Source organism: Salmo salar, chromosome ssa11 (genome assembly GCF_905237065.1).
Source record: "Salmo salar chromosome ssa11, Ssal_v3.1, whole genome shotgun sequence".
Taxonomy (NCBI): domain Eukaryota; kingdom Metazoa; phylum Chordata; class Actinopteri; order Salmoniformes; family Salmonidae; genus Salmo; species Salmo salar.
In genome coordinates, this window is record NC_059452.1 from 42,881,679 (window position 1) to 42,900,167 (window position 18,489).

An 18,489-nucleotide genomic window follows, 5' to 3' on the forward strand; every position below is an offset into this window, starting at 1 on the left:
CCCATAACCACAGTGTAATGACTCTCCATCCTCTATAGACAATACAGCCCATAACCACAGCTTCATCACTCTCCATCCCCTATAGACAATACAGCCCATAACAAGAGATTCATCACTCTCCATCCCCTATAGACAATACAGCCCTTAACAACAGCTTAATCACTCTCCATCCCCTATAGACAATACAGCCCATAACAACAGCTTCATCACTCTCCATCCCCTATAGACAATACAGCCCTTAACCACAGTGTAATGACTCTCCATCCCCTATAGACAATACAGCCCATAACCACAGCTTAATCACTCTCCATCCCCTATAGACAATACAGCCCATAACCACAGCTTCATCACTCTCCATCCCCTATAGACAATACAGCCCTTAACCACAGTGTAATGACTCTCCATCCCCTATAGACAATACAGCCCATAAAAACAGCTTAATCACTCTCCATCCCCTATAGACAATACAGCCCTTAACAACAGCTTAATCACTCTCCATCCCCTATAGACAATACAGCCCATAACAACAGCTTAATCACTCTCCATCTCCTATAGACAATACAGCCCATAACCACAGCTTAATCACTCTCCATCCCCTATAGACAATACAGCCCATAACAACAGCTTAATCACTCTCCATCCCCTATAGACAATACAGCCCATAACAACAGCTTAATCACTCTCCATCCCCTATAGACAATACAGCCCATAACAACAGGTTAATCACTCTCCATCCCCTATAGACAATACAGCCCATAACAACAGCTTCATCACTCTCCATCCCCTATAGACAATACAGCCCATAACCACAGTGTAATGACTCTCCATCCCCTATAGACAATACAGCCCATAACAACAGCTTAATCACTCTCCATCCCCTATAGACAATACAGCCCATAACAAGAGATTCATCACTCTCCATCCCCTATAGACAATACAGCCCTTAACAACAGCTTAATCACTCTCCATCCCCTATAGACAATACAGCCCATAACAACAGCTTAATCACTCTCCATCCCCTATAGACAATACAGCCCATAACAACAGCTTAATCACTCTCCATCCCCTATAGACAATACAGCCCTTAACAACAGCTTAATCACTCTCCATCCCCTATAGACAATACAGCCCAAAACCACAGCTTCATCACTCTCCATCCCCTATAGACAATACAGCCCATAACCACAGTGTAACGACTCTCCATCCCCTATAGACAATACAGCCCATAACAACAGCTTAATCACTCTCCATCCCCTATAGACAATACAGCCCTTAACCACAGTGTAATGACTCTCCATCCCCTATAGACAATACAGCCCATAACCACAGCTTAATCACTCTCCATCCCCTATAGACAATACAGCCCATAACAACAGCTTAATCACTCTCCATCCCCTATAGACAATACAGCCCATAACCACAGCTTAATCACTCTCCATCCCCTATAGACAATACAGCCCATAACCACAGCTTAATCACTCTCCATCCCCTATAGACAATACAGCCCATAACAACAGCTTAATCACTCTCCATCCCCTATAGAAAATACAGCCCATAACCACAGTGTAATGACTCTCCATCCCCTATAGAAAATACAGCCCATAACAACAGCTTAATCACTCTCCATCCCCTATAGACAATACAGCCCAAAACCACAGCTTAATCACTCTCCATCCCCTATAGACAATACAGCCCATAACCACAGTGTAACGACTCTCCATCCCCTATAGACAATACAGCCCATAACCACAGCTTAATCACTCTCCATCCCCTATAGACAATACAGCCCTTAACCACAGTGTAATGACTCTCCATCCCCTATAGACAATACAGCCCATAACAACAGCTTAATCACTCTCCATCCCCTATAGACAATACAGCCCATAACAACAGCTTAATCACTCTCCATCCCCTATAGACAATACAGCCCATAACAACAGCTTAATCACTCTCCATCCCCTATAGACAATACAGCCCATAACAACAGCTTAATCACTCTCCATCCCCTATAGACAATACAGCCCATAACAACAGCTTAATCACTCTCCATCCCCTATAGACAATACAGCCCATAACAACAGCTTCATCACTCTCCATCCCCTATAGACAATACAGCCCATAACCACAGTGTAATGACTCTCCATCCCCTATAGACAATACAGCCCATAACCACAGCTTCATCACTCTCCATCCACTATAGACAATACAGCCCATAACAACAGCTTAATCACTCTCCATCCCCTATAGACAATACAGCCCTTAACAACAGCTTAATCACTCTCCATCCCCTATAGACAATACAGCCCATAACCACAGCTTCATCACTCTCCATCCCCTATAGACAATACAGCCCTTAACCACAGTGTAATGACTCTCCATCCCCTATAGACAATACAGCCCATAACCACAGCTTAATGACTCTCCATCCCCTATAGACAATACAGCCCATAACAACAGCTTCATCACTCTCCATCCCCTATAGACAATACAGCCCTTAACCACAGTGTAATGACTCTCCATCCCCTATAGACAATACAGCCCATAAAAACAGCTTAATCACTCTCCATCCCCTATAGACAATACAGCCCTTAACAACAGCTTAATCACTCTCCATCCCCTATAGACAATACAGCCCATAACAACAGCTTAATCACTCTCCATCTCCTATAGACAATACAGCCCTTAACCACAGCTTAATCACTCTCCATCCCCTATAGACAATACAGCCCATAACAACAGCTTAATCACTCTCCATCCCCTATAGACAATACAGCCCATAACAACAGCTTAATCACTCTCCATCCCCTATAGACAATACAGCCCTTAACAACAGCTTAATCACGCTCCATCCCCTATAGACAATACAGCGCATAACAACAGCTTCATAACTCTCCATCCCCTATAGACAATACAGCCCATAACCACAGTGTAATGACTCTCCATCCTCTATAGACAATACAGCCCATAACCACAGCTTCATCACTCTCCATCCACTATAGACGATACAGCCCATAACAAGAGATTAATCACTCTCCATCCCCTATAGACAATACAGCCCTTAACAACAGCTTAATCACTCTCCATCCCCTATAGACAATACAGCCCATAACAAGAGATTAATCACTCTCCATCCCCTATAGACAATACAGCCCATAACAACAGCTTAATCACTCTCCATCCCCTATAGACAATACAGCCCTTAACAACAGCTTAATCACTCTCCATCCCCTATAGACAATACAGCCCAAAACCACAGCTTCATCACTCTCCATCCCCTATAGACAATACAGCCCATAACCACAGTGTAACGACTCTCCATCCCCTATAGACAATACAGCCCATAACAACAGCTTAATCACTCTCCATCCCCTATAGACAATACAGCCCTTAACCACAGTGTAATGACTCTCCATCCCCTATAGACAATACAGCCCATAACAACAGCTTAATCACTCTCCATCCCCTATAGACAATACAGCCCATAACAACAGCTTAATCACTCTCCATCCCCTATAGACAATACAGCCCATAACAACAGCTTAATCACTCTCCATCCCCTATAGACAATACAGCCCATAACCACAGCTTAATCAATCTCCATCCCCTATAGACAATACAGCCCTTAACAACAGCTTAATCACTCTCCATCCCCTATAGAAAATACAGCCCATAACCACAGCGTAATCACTCTCCATCCCCTATAGAAAATACAGCCCATAACCACAGCTTAATCACTCTCCATCCCCTATAGACAATACAGCCCAAAACCACAGCTTAATCACTCTCCATCCCCTATAGACAATACAGCCCATAACCACAGTGTAACGACTCTCCATCCCCTATAGACAATACAGCCCATAACAACAGCTTAATCACTCTCCATCCCCTATAGACAATACAGCCCTTAACCACAGTGTAATGACTCTCCATCCCCTATAGACAATACAGCCCATAACCACAGCTTCATCACTCTCCATCCCCTATAGACAATACAGCCCATAACAACAGCTTAATCACTCTCCATCCCCTATAGACAATACAGCCCATAACCACAGCTTAATCACTCTCCATCCCCTATAGACAATACAGCCCATAACCACAGTGTAATGACTCTCCATCCCCTATAGACAATACAGCCCATAACCACAGCTTAATGACTCTCCATCCCCTATAGACAATACAGCCCATAACAACAGCTTCATCACTCTCCATCCCCTATAGACAATACAGCCCTTAACCACAGTGTAATGACTCTCCATCCCCTATAGACAATACAGCCCATAAAAAACAGCTTAATCACTCTCCATCCCCTATAGACAATACAGCCCATAACAACAGTGTAATGACTCTCCATCCCCTATAGACAATACAGCCCTTAACAACAGCTTAATCACTCTCCATCCCCTATAGACAATACAGCCCAAAACAACAGCTTCATCACTCTCCATCCCCTATAGACAATACAGCCCATAACCACAGTGTAACGACTCTCCATCCCCTATAGACAATACAGCCCATAACAACAGCTTAATCACTCTCCATCCCCTATAGACAATACAGCCCTTAACCACAGTGTAATGACTCTCCATCCCCTATAGACAATACAGCCCATAACCACAGCTTAATCACTCTCCATCCCCTATAGACAATACAGCCCTTAACAACAGCTTAATCACTCTCCATCCCCTATAGACAATACAGCCCTTAACAACAGCTTAATCACTCTCCATCCCCTATAGAGAATACAGCCCAAAACCACAGCTTCATCTCTCTCCATCCCCTATAGACAATACAGCCCATAACCACAGCTTAATCACTCTCCATCCCCTATAGACAATACAGCCCATAACCACAGTGTAATGACTCTCCATCCCCTATAGACAATACAGCCCATAACCACAGCTTCATCACTCTCCATCCCCTATAGACAATACAGCCCATAACCACAGCTTCATTACTCTCCATCCCCTATAGACAATACAGCCCATAACAACAGCTTCATCACTCTCCATCCCCTATAGACAATACAGCCCTTAACCACAGTGTAATGACTCTCCATCCCCTATAGACAATACAGCCCATAACAACAGCTTAATCACTCTCCATCTCCTATAGACAATACAGCCCTTAACCACAGCTTAATCACTCTCCATCCCCTATAGACAATACAGCCCATAACAACAGCTTAATCACTCTCCATCCCCTATAGACAATACAGCCCATAACAACAGCTTAATCACTCTCCATCCCCTATAGACAATACAGCCCAAAACAACAGCTTAATCACTCTCCATCCCCTATAGACAATACAGCCCATAACTACAGTGTAATGACTCTCCATCCCCTATAGACAATACAGCCCATAACAACAGCTTAATCACTCTCCATCCCCTATAGACAATACAGCCCTTAACAACAGCTTAATCACTCTCCATCCCCTATAGACAATACAGCCCAAAACCACAGCTTCATCACTCTCCATCCCCTATAGACAATACAGCCCATAACCACAGTGTAACGACTCTCCATCCCCTATAGACAATACAGCCCATAACAACAGCTTAATCACTCTCCATCCCCTATAGACAATACAGCCCTTAACCACAGTGTAATGACTCTCCATCCCCTATAGACAATACAGCCCATAACCACAGCTTAATCACTCTCCATCCCCTATAGACAATACAGCCCATAACAACAGCTTAATCACTCTCCATCCCCTATAGACAATACAGCCCATAACAACAGCTTAATCACTCTCCATCCCCTATAGACAATACAGCCCATAACCACAGCTTAATCACTCTCCATCCCCTATAGACAATACAGCCCATAACCACAGTGTAATGACTCTCCATCCCCTATAGAAAATACAGCCCATAACAACAGCTTAATCACTCTCCATCCCCTATAGACAATACAGCCCAAAACCACAGCTTCATCACTCTCCATCCCCTATAGACAATACAGCCCATAACCACAGTGTAACGACTCTCCATCCCCTATAGACAATACAGCCCATAACAACAGCTTAATCACTCTCCATCCCCTATAGACAATACAGCCCTTAACCACAGTGTAATGACTCTCCATCCCCTATAGACAATACAGCCCATAACCACAGCTTAATCACTCTCCATCCCCTATAGACAATACAGCCCATAACCACAGCTTAATCACTCTCCATCCCCTATAGACAATACAGCCCATAACCACAGCTTCATCACTCTCCATCCCCTATAGACAATACAGCCCTTAACAACAGCTTAATCACTCTCCATCCCCTATAGACAATACAGCCCATAACAACAGCTTAATCACTCTCCATCTCCTATAGACAATACAGCCCTTAACCACAGCTTAATCACTCTCCATCCCCTATAGACAATACAGCCCATAACAACAGCTTAATCACTCTCCATCCCCTATAGACAATACAGCCCATAACAACAGCTTAATCACTCTCCATCCCCTATAGACAATACAGCCCTTAACAACAGCTTAATCACGCTCCATCCCCTATAGACAATACAGCCCATAACCACAGCTTCATCACTCTCCATCCCCTATAGACAATACAGCCCATAACCACAGTGTAATGACTCTCCATCCTCTATAGACAATACAGCCCATAACCACAGCTTCATCACTCTCCATCCACTATAGACAATACAGCCCATAACAAGAGATTCATCACTCTCCATCCCCTATAGACAATACAGCCCTTAACAACAGCTTAATCACTCTCCATCCCCTATAGACAATACAGCCCATAACCACAGCTTCATCACTCTCCATCCCCTATAGACAATACAGCCCTTAACCACAGTGTAATGACTCTCCATCCCCTATAGACAATACAACCCATAGCCACAGCTTAATGACTAACCATCCCCTATAGACAATACAGCCCATAACAACAGCTTAATCACTCTCCATCTCCTATAGACAATACAGCCCATAACAACAGCTTAATCACTCTCCATCCCCTATAGACAATACAGCCCATAACCACAGTGTAATGACTCTCCATCCCCTATAGAAAATACAGCCCATAACCACAGCTTCATCACTCTCCATCCCCTATAGACAATACAGCCCATAACCAAAGCTTCATCACTCTCCATCCCCTATAGACAATACAGCCCATAACCACAGTGTAACGACTCTCCATCCCCTATAGACAATACAGCCCATAACAACAGCTTAATCACTCTCCATCCCCTATAGACAATACAGCCCATAACCACAGCTTAATCACTCTCCATCCCCTATAGACAATACAGCCCATAACCACAGGGTAATCACTCTCCATCCCCTATAGACAATACAGCCCATAACCACAGCTTAATCACTCTCCATCCCCTATAGACAATACAGCCCATAACAACAGCTTAATCACTCTCCATCCCCTATAGACAATACAGCCCTTAACAACAGTGTAATGACTCTCCATCCCCCATAGACAATACAGCCCATAAAAACAGCTTAATCACTCTCCATCCCCTATAGACAATACAGCCCTTAACAACAGCGTAATGACTCTCCATCCCCTATAGACAATACAGCCCATAACAACAGCTTAATCACTCTCCATCCCCTATAGACAATACAGCCCAAAACCACAGCTTCATCACTCTCCATCCCCTATAGACAATACAGCCCATAACCACAGTGTAACGACTCTCCATCCCCTATAGACAATACAGCCCATAACAACAGCTTAATCACTCTCCATCCCCTATAGACAATACAGCCCTTAACCACAGTGTAATGACTCTCCATCCCCTATAGACAATACAGCCCATAACCACAGCTTAATCACTCTCCATCCCCTATAGACAATACAGCCCTTAACAACAGCTTAATCACTCTCCATCCCCTATAGACAATACAGCCCTTAACAACAGCTTAATCACTCTCCATCCCCTATAGAGAATACAGCCCAAAACCACAGCTTCATCACTCTCCATCCCCTATAGACAATACAGCCCATAACCACAGTGTAACGACTCTCCATCCCCTATAGACAATACAGCCCATAACAACAGCGTAATCACTCTCCATCCCCTATAGACAATACAGCCCTTAACCACAGTGTAATGACTCTCCATCCCCTATAGACAATACAGCCCATAACCACAGCTTCATCACTCTCCATCCCCTATAGACAATACAGCCCATAACCACAGCTTAATCACTCTCCATCCCCTATAGACAATACAGCCCATAACCACAGCTTCATCACTCTCCATCCCCTATAGACAATACAGCCCTTAACCACAGTGTAATGACTCTCCATCCCCTATAGACAATACAGCCCATAACAACAGCTTAATCACTCTCCATCTCCTATAGACAATACAGCCCTTAACCACAGCTTAATCACTCTCCATCCCCTATAGACAATACAGCCCATAACAACAGCTTAATCACTCTCCATCCCCTATAGACAATACAGCCCTTAACAACAGCTTAATCACTCTCCATCCCCTATAGACAATACAGCCCATAACAACAGCTTAATCACTCTCCATCCCCTATAGACAATACAGCCCATAACAACAGTGTAACGACTCTCCATCCCCTATAGACAATACAGCCCATAACAACAGCTTAATCACTCTCCATCCCCTATAGACAATACAGCCCTTAACAACAGCTTAATCACTCTCCATCCTCTATAGACAATACAGCCCAAAACCACAGCTTCATCACTCTCCATCCCCTATAGACAATACAGCCCATAACCACAGTGTAACGACTCTCCATCCCCTATAGACAATACAGCCCATAACAACAGCTTAATCACTCTCCATCCCCTATAGACAATACAGCCCTTAACAACAGTGTAATGACTCTCCATCCCCTATAGACAATACAGCCCATAACCACAGCTTAATCACTCTCCATCCCCTATAGACAATACAGCCCATAACAACAGCTTAATCACTCTCCATCCCCTATAGACAATACAGCCCATAACAACAGCTTAATCACTCTCCATCCCCTATAGACAATACAGCCCTTAACAACAGCTTAATCACTCTCCATCCCCTATAGACAATACAGCCCATAACCACAGCGTAATGACTCTCCATCCCCTATAGAAAATACAGCCCATAACCACAGCTTAATCACTCTCCATCCCCTATAGACAATACAGCCCAAAACCACAGCTTCATCACTCTCCATCCCCTATAGACAATACAGCCCATAACCACAGTGTAACGACTCTCCATCCCCTATAGACAATACAGCCCATAACAACAGCTTAATCACTCTCCATCCCCTATAGACAATACAGCCCTTAACCACAGTGTAATGACTCTCCATCCCCTATAGACAATACAGCCCATAACAACAGCTTAATCACTCTCCATCCCCTATAGACAATACAGCCCATAACAACAGCTTAATCACTCTCCATCCCCTATAGACAATACAGCCCATAACCACAGCTTAATCACTCTCCATCCCCTATAGACAATATAGCCCTTAACAACAGCTTAATCACTCTCCATCCCCTATAGACAATACAGCCCATAACAACAGCTTAATCACTCTCCATCTCCTATAGACAATACAGCCCTTAACCACAGCTTAATCACTCTCCATCCCCTATAGACAATACAGCCCATAACAACAGCTTAATCACTCTCCATCCCCTATAGACAATACAGCCCATAACAACAGCTTAATCACTCTCCATCCCCTATAGACAATACAGCCCTTAACAACAGCTTAATCACGCTCCATCCCCTATAGACAATATAGCCCATAACCACAGCTTCATCACTCTCCATCCCCTATAGACAATACAGCCCATAACCACAGTGTAATGACTCTCCATCCCCTATAGACAATACAGCCCATAACCACAGCTTCATCACTCTCCATCCCCTATAGACAATACAGCCCATAACAAGAGATTCATCACTCTCCATCCCCTATAGACAATACAGCCCTTAACAACAGCTTAATCACTCTCCATCCCCAATAGACAATACAGCCCATAACCACAGCTTCATCACTCTTCATCCCCTATAGACAACACAGCCCTTAACCACAGTGTAATGACTCTCCATCCCCTATAGACAATACAACCCATAGCCACAGCTTAATGACTAACCATCCCCTATAGACAATACAGCCCATAACAACAGCTTAATCACTCTCCATCTCCTATAGACAATACAGCCCTTAACCACAGCTTAATCACTCTCCATCCCCTATAGACAATACAGCCCATAACAACAGTGTAATCACTCTCCATCCCCTATAGAAAATACAGCCCATAACCACAGCTTCATCACTCTCCATCCCCTATAGACAATACAGCCCATAACCAAAGCTTAATCACTCTCCATCCCCTATAGACAATACAGCCCATAACCACAGTGTAACGACTCTCCATCCCCTATAGACAATACAGCCCATAACAACAGCTTAATCACTCTCCATCCCCTATAGACAATACAGCCCTTAACCACAGTGTAATGACTCTCCATCCCCTATAGACAATACAGCCCATAACAACAGCTTAATCACTCTCCATCCCCTATAGACAATACAGCCCATAACAACAGCTTAATCACTCTCCATCCCCTATAGACAATACAGCCCATAACCACAGCTTAATCACTCTCCATCCCCTATAGACAATATAGCCCTTAACCACAGCTTAATCACTCTCCATCCCCTATAGACAATACAGCCCATAACAACAGCTTAATCACTCTCCATCTCCTATAGACAATACAGCCCTTAACAACAGCTTCATCACTCTCCATCCCCTATAGACATTACAGCCCATAACCACAGCTTCATCACTCTCCATCCCCTATAGACAATACAGCCCATAACAACAGCTTAATCACGCTCCATCCCCTATAGACAATACAGCCCATAACCACAGCTTCATCACTCTCCATCCCCTATAGACAATACAGCCCATAACCACAGTGTAATGACTCTCCATCCCCTATAGACAATACAGCCCATAACCACAGCTTAATCACTCTCCATCCCCTATAGACAATACAGCCCATAACAAGAGATTAATCACTCTCCATCCCCTATAGACAATACAGCCCTTAACAACAGCTTAATCACTCTCCATCCCCTATAGACAATACAGCCCATAACCACAGCTTAATCACTCTTCATCCCCTATAGACAATACAGCCCATAACCACAGTGTAATGACTCTCCATCCCCTATAGACAATACAGCCCATAACAACAGCTTAATGACTATCCATCCCCTATAGACAATACAGCCCATAACAACAGCTTAATCACTCTCCATCCCCTATAGACAATACAGCCCATAACCACAGCTTAATCACTCTCCATCCCCTATAGACAATACAGCCCATAACCACAGCGTAATGACTCTCCATCCCCTATAGAAAATACAGCCCATAACAACAGCTTAATCACTCTCCATCCCCTATAGACAATACAGCCCATAACCAAAGCTTAATCACTCTCCATCCCCTATAGACAATACAGCCCATAACCACAGTGTAACGACTCTCCATCCCCTATAGACAATACAGCCCATAACAACAGCTTAATCACTCTCCATCCCCTATAGACAATACAGCCCTTAACAACAGCGTAATGACTCTCCATCCCCTATAGACAATACAGCCCATAACCACAGCTTAATCACTCTCCATCCCCTATAGACAATACAGCCCATAACCACAGCGTAATCACTCTCCATCCCCTATAGACAATACAGCCCATAACCACAGCTTAATCACTCTCCATCCCCTATAGACAATACAGCCCTTAACAACAGCTTAATCACTCTCCATCCCCTATAGACAATACAGCCCATAACAACAGCTTAATCACTCTCCATCCCCTATAGACAATACAGCCCATAACCACAGCTTAATCACTCTCCATCCCCTATAGACAATACAGCCCATAACAACAGCTTAATCACTCTCCATCCCCTATAGACAATACAGCCCATAACAACAGCTTAATCACTCTCCATCCCCTATAGACAATACAGCCCATAACCACAGCTTCATCACTCTCCATCCCCTATAGACAATACAGCCCATAACCACAGTGTAATGACTCTCCATCCTCTATAGACAATACAGCCCATAACCACAGCTTAATCACTCTCCATCCCCTATAGACAATACAGCCCATAACAACAGCTTAATCACTCTCCATCCCCTATAGACAATACAGCCCATAACAACAGCTTAATCACTCTCCATCCCCTATAGACAATACAGCCCATAACAACAGCTTAATCACTCTCCATCCCCTATAGACAATACAGCCCTTAACCACAGTGTAATGACTCTCCATCCCCTATAGACAATACAGCCCATAACAACAGCTTAATCACTCTCCATCCCCTATAGACAATACAGCCCATAACAACAGCTTAATCACTCTCCATCCCCTATAGACAATACAGCCCATAACCACAGCTTAATCACTCTCCATCCCCTATAGACAATACAGCCCATAACAACAGCTTAATCACTCTCCATCCCCTATAGACAATACAGCCCATAACAACAGCTTAATCACTCTCCATCTCCCTATAGACAATACAGCCCTTAACCACAGCTTAATCACTCTCCATCCCCTATAGACAATACAGCCCATAACAACAGCTTAATCACTCTCCATCCCCTATAGACAATACAGCCCATAACAACAGCTTAATCACTCTCCATCCCCTATAGACAATACAGCCCTTAACAACAGCTTAATCACGCTCCATCCCCTATAGACAATACAGCCCATAACCACAGCTTCATCACTCTCCATCCCCTATAGACAATACAGCCCATAACCACAGTGTAATGACTCTCCATCCCCTATAGACAATACAGCCCATAACCACAGCTTAATCACTCTCCATCCACTATAGACAATACAGCCCATAACAACAGATTAATCACTCTCCATCCCCTATAGACAATACAGCCCTTAACAACAGCTTAATCACTCTCCATCCCCAATAGACAATACAGCCCATAACCACAGCTTCATCACTCTTCATCCCCTATAGACAACACAGCCCATAACCACAGTGTAATGACTCTCCATCCCCTATAGACAATACAACCCATAGCCACAGCTTAATGACTAACCATCCCCTATAGACAATACAGCCCATAACAACAGCTTAATCACTCTCCATCTCCTATAGACAATACAGCCCTTAACCACAGCTTAATCACTCTCCATCCCCTATAGACAATACAGCCCATAACCACAGTGTAATGACTCTCCATCCCCTATAGAAAATACAGCCCATAACCACAGCTTCATCACTCTCCATCCCCTATAGACAATACAGCCCATAACCAAAGCTTCATCACTCTCCATCCCCTATAGACAATACAGCCCATAACCACAGTGTAACGACTCTCCATCCCCTATAGACAATACAGCCCATAACAACAGCTTAATCACTCTCCATCCCCTATAGACAATACAGCCCATAACAACAGCTTAATCACTCTCCATCCCCTATAGACAATACAGCCCTTAACCACAGTGTAATGACTCTCCATCCCCTATAGACAATACAGCCCATAACCACAGCTTAATGACTCTCCATCCCCTATAGACAATACAGCCCATAACAACAGCTTCATCACTCTCCATCCCCTATAGACAATACAGCCCTTAACCACAGTGTAATGACTCTCCATCCCCTATAGACAATACAGCCCATAAAAACAGCTTAATCACTCTCCATCCCCTATAGACAATACAGCCCATAACCACAGTGTAATGACTCTCCATCCCCTATAGATAATACAGCCCTTAACAACAGCTTAATCACTCTCCATCCCCTATAGACAATACAGCCCAAAACCACAGCTTCATCACTCTCCATCCCCTATAGACAATACAGCCCATAACCACAGTGTAACGACTCTCCATCCCCTATAGACAATACAGCCCATAACAACAGCTTAATCACTCTCCATCCCCTATAGACAATACAGCCCTTAACCACAGTGTAATGACTCTCCATCCCCTATAGACAATACAGCCCATAACCACAGCTTAATCACTCTCCATCCCCTATAGACAATACAGCCCTTAACAACAGCTTCATCACTCTCCATCCCCTATAGACAATACAGCCCTTAACAACAGCTTAATCACTCTCCATCCCCTATAGAGAATACAGCCCAAAACCACAGCTTCATCACTCTCCATCCCCTATAGACAATACAGCCCATAACCACAGTGTAACGACTCTCCATCCCCTATAGACAATACAGCCCATAACAACAGCGTAATCACTCTCCATCCCCTATAGACAATACAGCCCTTAACCACAGTGTAATGACTCTCCATCCCCTATAGACAATACAGCCCATAACCACAGCTTAATCACTCTCCATCCCCTATAGACAATACAGCCCATAACAACAGCTTAATCACTCTCCATCCCCTATAGACAATACAGCCCATAACAACAGCTTAATCACTCTCCATCCCCTATAGACAATACAGCCCATAACCACAGTGTAATGACTCTCCATCCCCTATAGACAATACAGCCCATAACAACAGCTTAATCACTCTCCATCTCCTATAGACAATACAGCCCTTAACAACAGCTTAATCACTCTCCATCCCCTATAGACAATACAGCCCATAACAACAGCTTAATCACTCTCCATCCCCTATAGACAATACAGCCCTTAACAACAGCTTAATCACTCTCCATCCCCTATAGACAATACAGCCCAAAACCACAGCTTAATCACTCTCCATCCCCTATAGACAATACAGCCCATAACCACAGTGTAACGACTCTCCATCCCCTATAGACAATACAGCCCATAACAACAGCTTAATCACTCTCCATCCCCTATAGACAATACAGCCCTTAACAACAGCTTAATCACTCTCCATCCTCTATAGACAATACAGCCCAAAACCACAGCTTCATCACTCTCCATCCCCTATAGACAATACAGCCCATAACCACAGTGTAACGACTCTCCATCCCCTATAGACAATACAGCCCATAACAACAGCTTAATCACTCTCCATCCCCTATAGACAATACAGCCCTTAACCACAGTGTAATGACTCTCCATCCCCTATAGACAATACAGCCCATAACAACAGCTTAATCACTCTCCATCCCCTATAGACAATACAGCCCATAACAACAGCTTAATCACTCTCCATCCCCTATAGACAATACAGCCCATAACAACAGCTTAATCACTCTCCATCCCCTATAGACAATACAGCCCATAACCACAGCTTAATCACTCTCCATCCCCTATAGACAATACAGCCCATAACCACAGCGTAATGACTCTCCATCCCCTATAGACAATACAGCCCATAACAACAGCTTAATCACTCTCCATCCCCTATAGACAATACAGCCCAAAACCACAGCTTCATCACTCTCCATCCCCTATAGACAATACAGCCCATAACCACAGTGTAACGACTCTCCATCCCCTATAGACAATACAGCCCATAACAACAGCTTAATCACTCTCCATCCCCTATAGACAATACAGCCCTTAACCACAGTGTAATGACTCTCCATCCCCTATAGACAATACAGCCCATAACCACAGCTTCATCACTCTCCATCCCCTATAGACAATACAGCCCATAACAACAGCTTAATCACTCTCCATCCCCTATAGACAATACAGCCCATAACCACAGCTTAATCACTCTCCATCCCCTATAGACAATACAGCCCTTAACAACAGCTTAATCACTCTCCATCCCCTATAGACAATACAGCCCATAACAACAGCTTAATCACTCTCCATCTCCTATAGACAATACAGCCCATAACCACAGCTTAATCACTCTCCATCCCCTATAGACAATACAGCCCATAACAACAGCTTAATCACTCTCCATCCCCTATAGACAATACAGCCCATAACAACAGCTTAATCACTCTCCATCCCCTATAGACAATACAGCCCTTAACAACAGCTTAATCACGCTCCATCCCCTATAGACAATACAGCCCATAACAACAGCTTCATCACTCTCCATCCCCTATAGACAATACAGCCCATAACCACAGTGTAATGACTCTCCATCCCCTATAGACAATACAGCCCATAACCACAGATTAATCACTCTCCATCCCCTATAGACAATACAGCCCATAACAAGAGATTCATCACTCTCCATCCCCTATAGACAATACAGCCCTTAACAACAGCTTAATCACTCTCCATCCCCAATAGACAATACAGCCCATAACCACAGCTTCATCACTCTTCATCCCCTATAGACAATACAGCCCATAACCACAGTGTAATGACTCTCCATCCCCTATAGACAATACAGCCCATAACAACAGCTTAATCACTATCCATCCCCTATAGACAATACAGCCCATAACAACAGCTTAATCACTCTCCATCCCCTATAGACAATACAGCCCATAACAACAGCTTAATCACTCTCCATCCCCTATAGACAATACAGCCCATAACCACAGCGTAATGACTCTCCATCCCCTATAGAAAATACAGCCCATAACAACAGCTTAATCACTCTCCATCCCCTATAGACAATACAGCCCATAACCAAAGCTTAATCACTCTCCATCCCCTATAGACAATACAGCCCATAACCACAGTGTAACGACTCTCCATCCCCTATAGACAATACAGCCCATAACAACAGCTTAATCACTCTCCATCCCCTATAGACAATACAGCCCTTAACCACAGTGTAATGACTCTCCATCCCCTATAGACAATACAGCCCATAACAACAGCTTAATCACTCTCCATCCCCTATAGACAATACAGCCCATAACAACAGCTTAATCACTCTCCATCCCCTATAGACAATACAGCCCATAACAACAGCTTAATCACTCTCCATCCCCTATAGACAATATAGCCCATAACAACAGCTTAATCACTCTCCATCCCCTATAGACAATACAGCCCATAACCACAGCTTCATCACTCTCCATCTCCTATAGACAATACAGCCCATAACAACAGCTTAATCACTCTCCATCCCCTATAGACAATACAGCCCATAACAACAGCTTAATCACTCTCCATCCCCTATAGACAATACAGCCCATAACAACAGCTTAATCACGCTCCATCCCCTATAGACAATACAGCCCATAACCACAGCTTAATCACTCTCCATCCCCTATAGACAATACAGCCCATAACCACAGTGTAATGACTCTCCATCCTCTATAGACAATACAGCCCATAACCACAGCTTCATCACTCTCCATCCACTATAGACAATACAGCCCATAACAAGAGATTCATCACTCTCCATCCCCTATAGACAATACAGCCCTTAACAACAGCTTAATCACTCTCCATCCCCAATAGACAATACAGCCCATAACCACAGCTTCATCACTCTTCATCCCCTATAGACAACACAGCCCTTAACCACAGTGTAATGACTCTCCATCCCCTATAGACAATACAACCCATAGCCACAGCTTAATGACTAACCATCCCCTATAGACAATACAGCCCATAACAACAGCTTAATCACTCTCCATCTCCTATAGACAATACAGCCCTTAACCACAGCTTAATCACTCTCCATCCCCTATAGACAATACAGCCCATAACCACAGTGTAATGACTCTCCATCCCCTATAGAAAATACAGCCCATAACCACAGCTTCATCACTCTCCATCCCCTATAGACAATACAGCCCATAACCAAAGCTTCATCACTCTCCATCCCCTATAGACAATACAGCCCATAACCACAGTGTAACGACTCTCCATCCCCTATAGACAATACAGCCCATAACAACAGCTTAATCACTCTCCATCCCCTATAGACAATACAGCCCTTAACCACAGTGTAATGACTCTCCATCCCCTATAGACAATACAGCCCATAACCACAGCTTAATCACTCTCCATCCCCTATAGACAATACAGCCCATAACCACAGCTTAATCACTCTCCATCCCCTATAGACAATACAGCCCATAACCACAGCTTCATCACTCTCCATCCCCTATAGACAATATAGCCCTTAACAACAGCTTAATCACTCTCCATCCCCTATAGACAATACAGCCCATAACAACAGCTTAATCACTCTCCATCTCCTATAGACAATACAGCCCTTAACCACAGCTTAATCACTCTCCATCCCCTATAGACAATACAGCCCATAACAACATCTTAATCACTCTCCATCCCCTATAGACAATACAGCCCATAACAACAGCTTAATCACGCTCCATCCCCTATAGACAATATAGCCCATAACCACAGCTTCATCACTCTCCATCCCCTATAGACAATACAGCCCATAACCACAGTGTAATGACTCTCCATCCTCTATAGACAATACAGCCCATAACCACAGCTTCATCACTCTCCATCCACTATAGACAATACAGCCCATAACAAGAGATTCATCACTCTCCATCCCCTATAGACAATACAGCCCTTAACAACAGCTT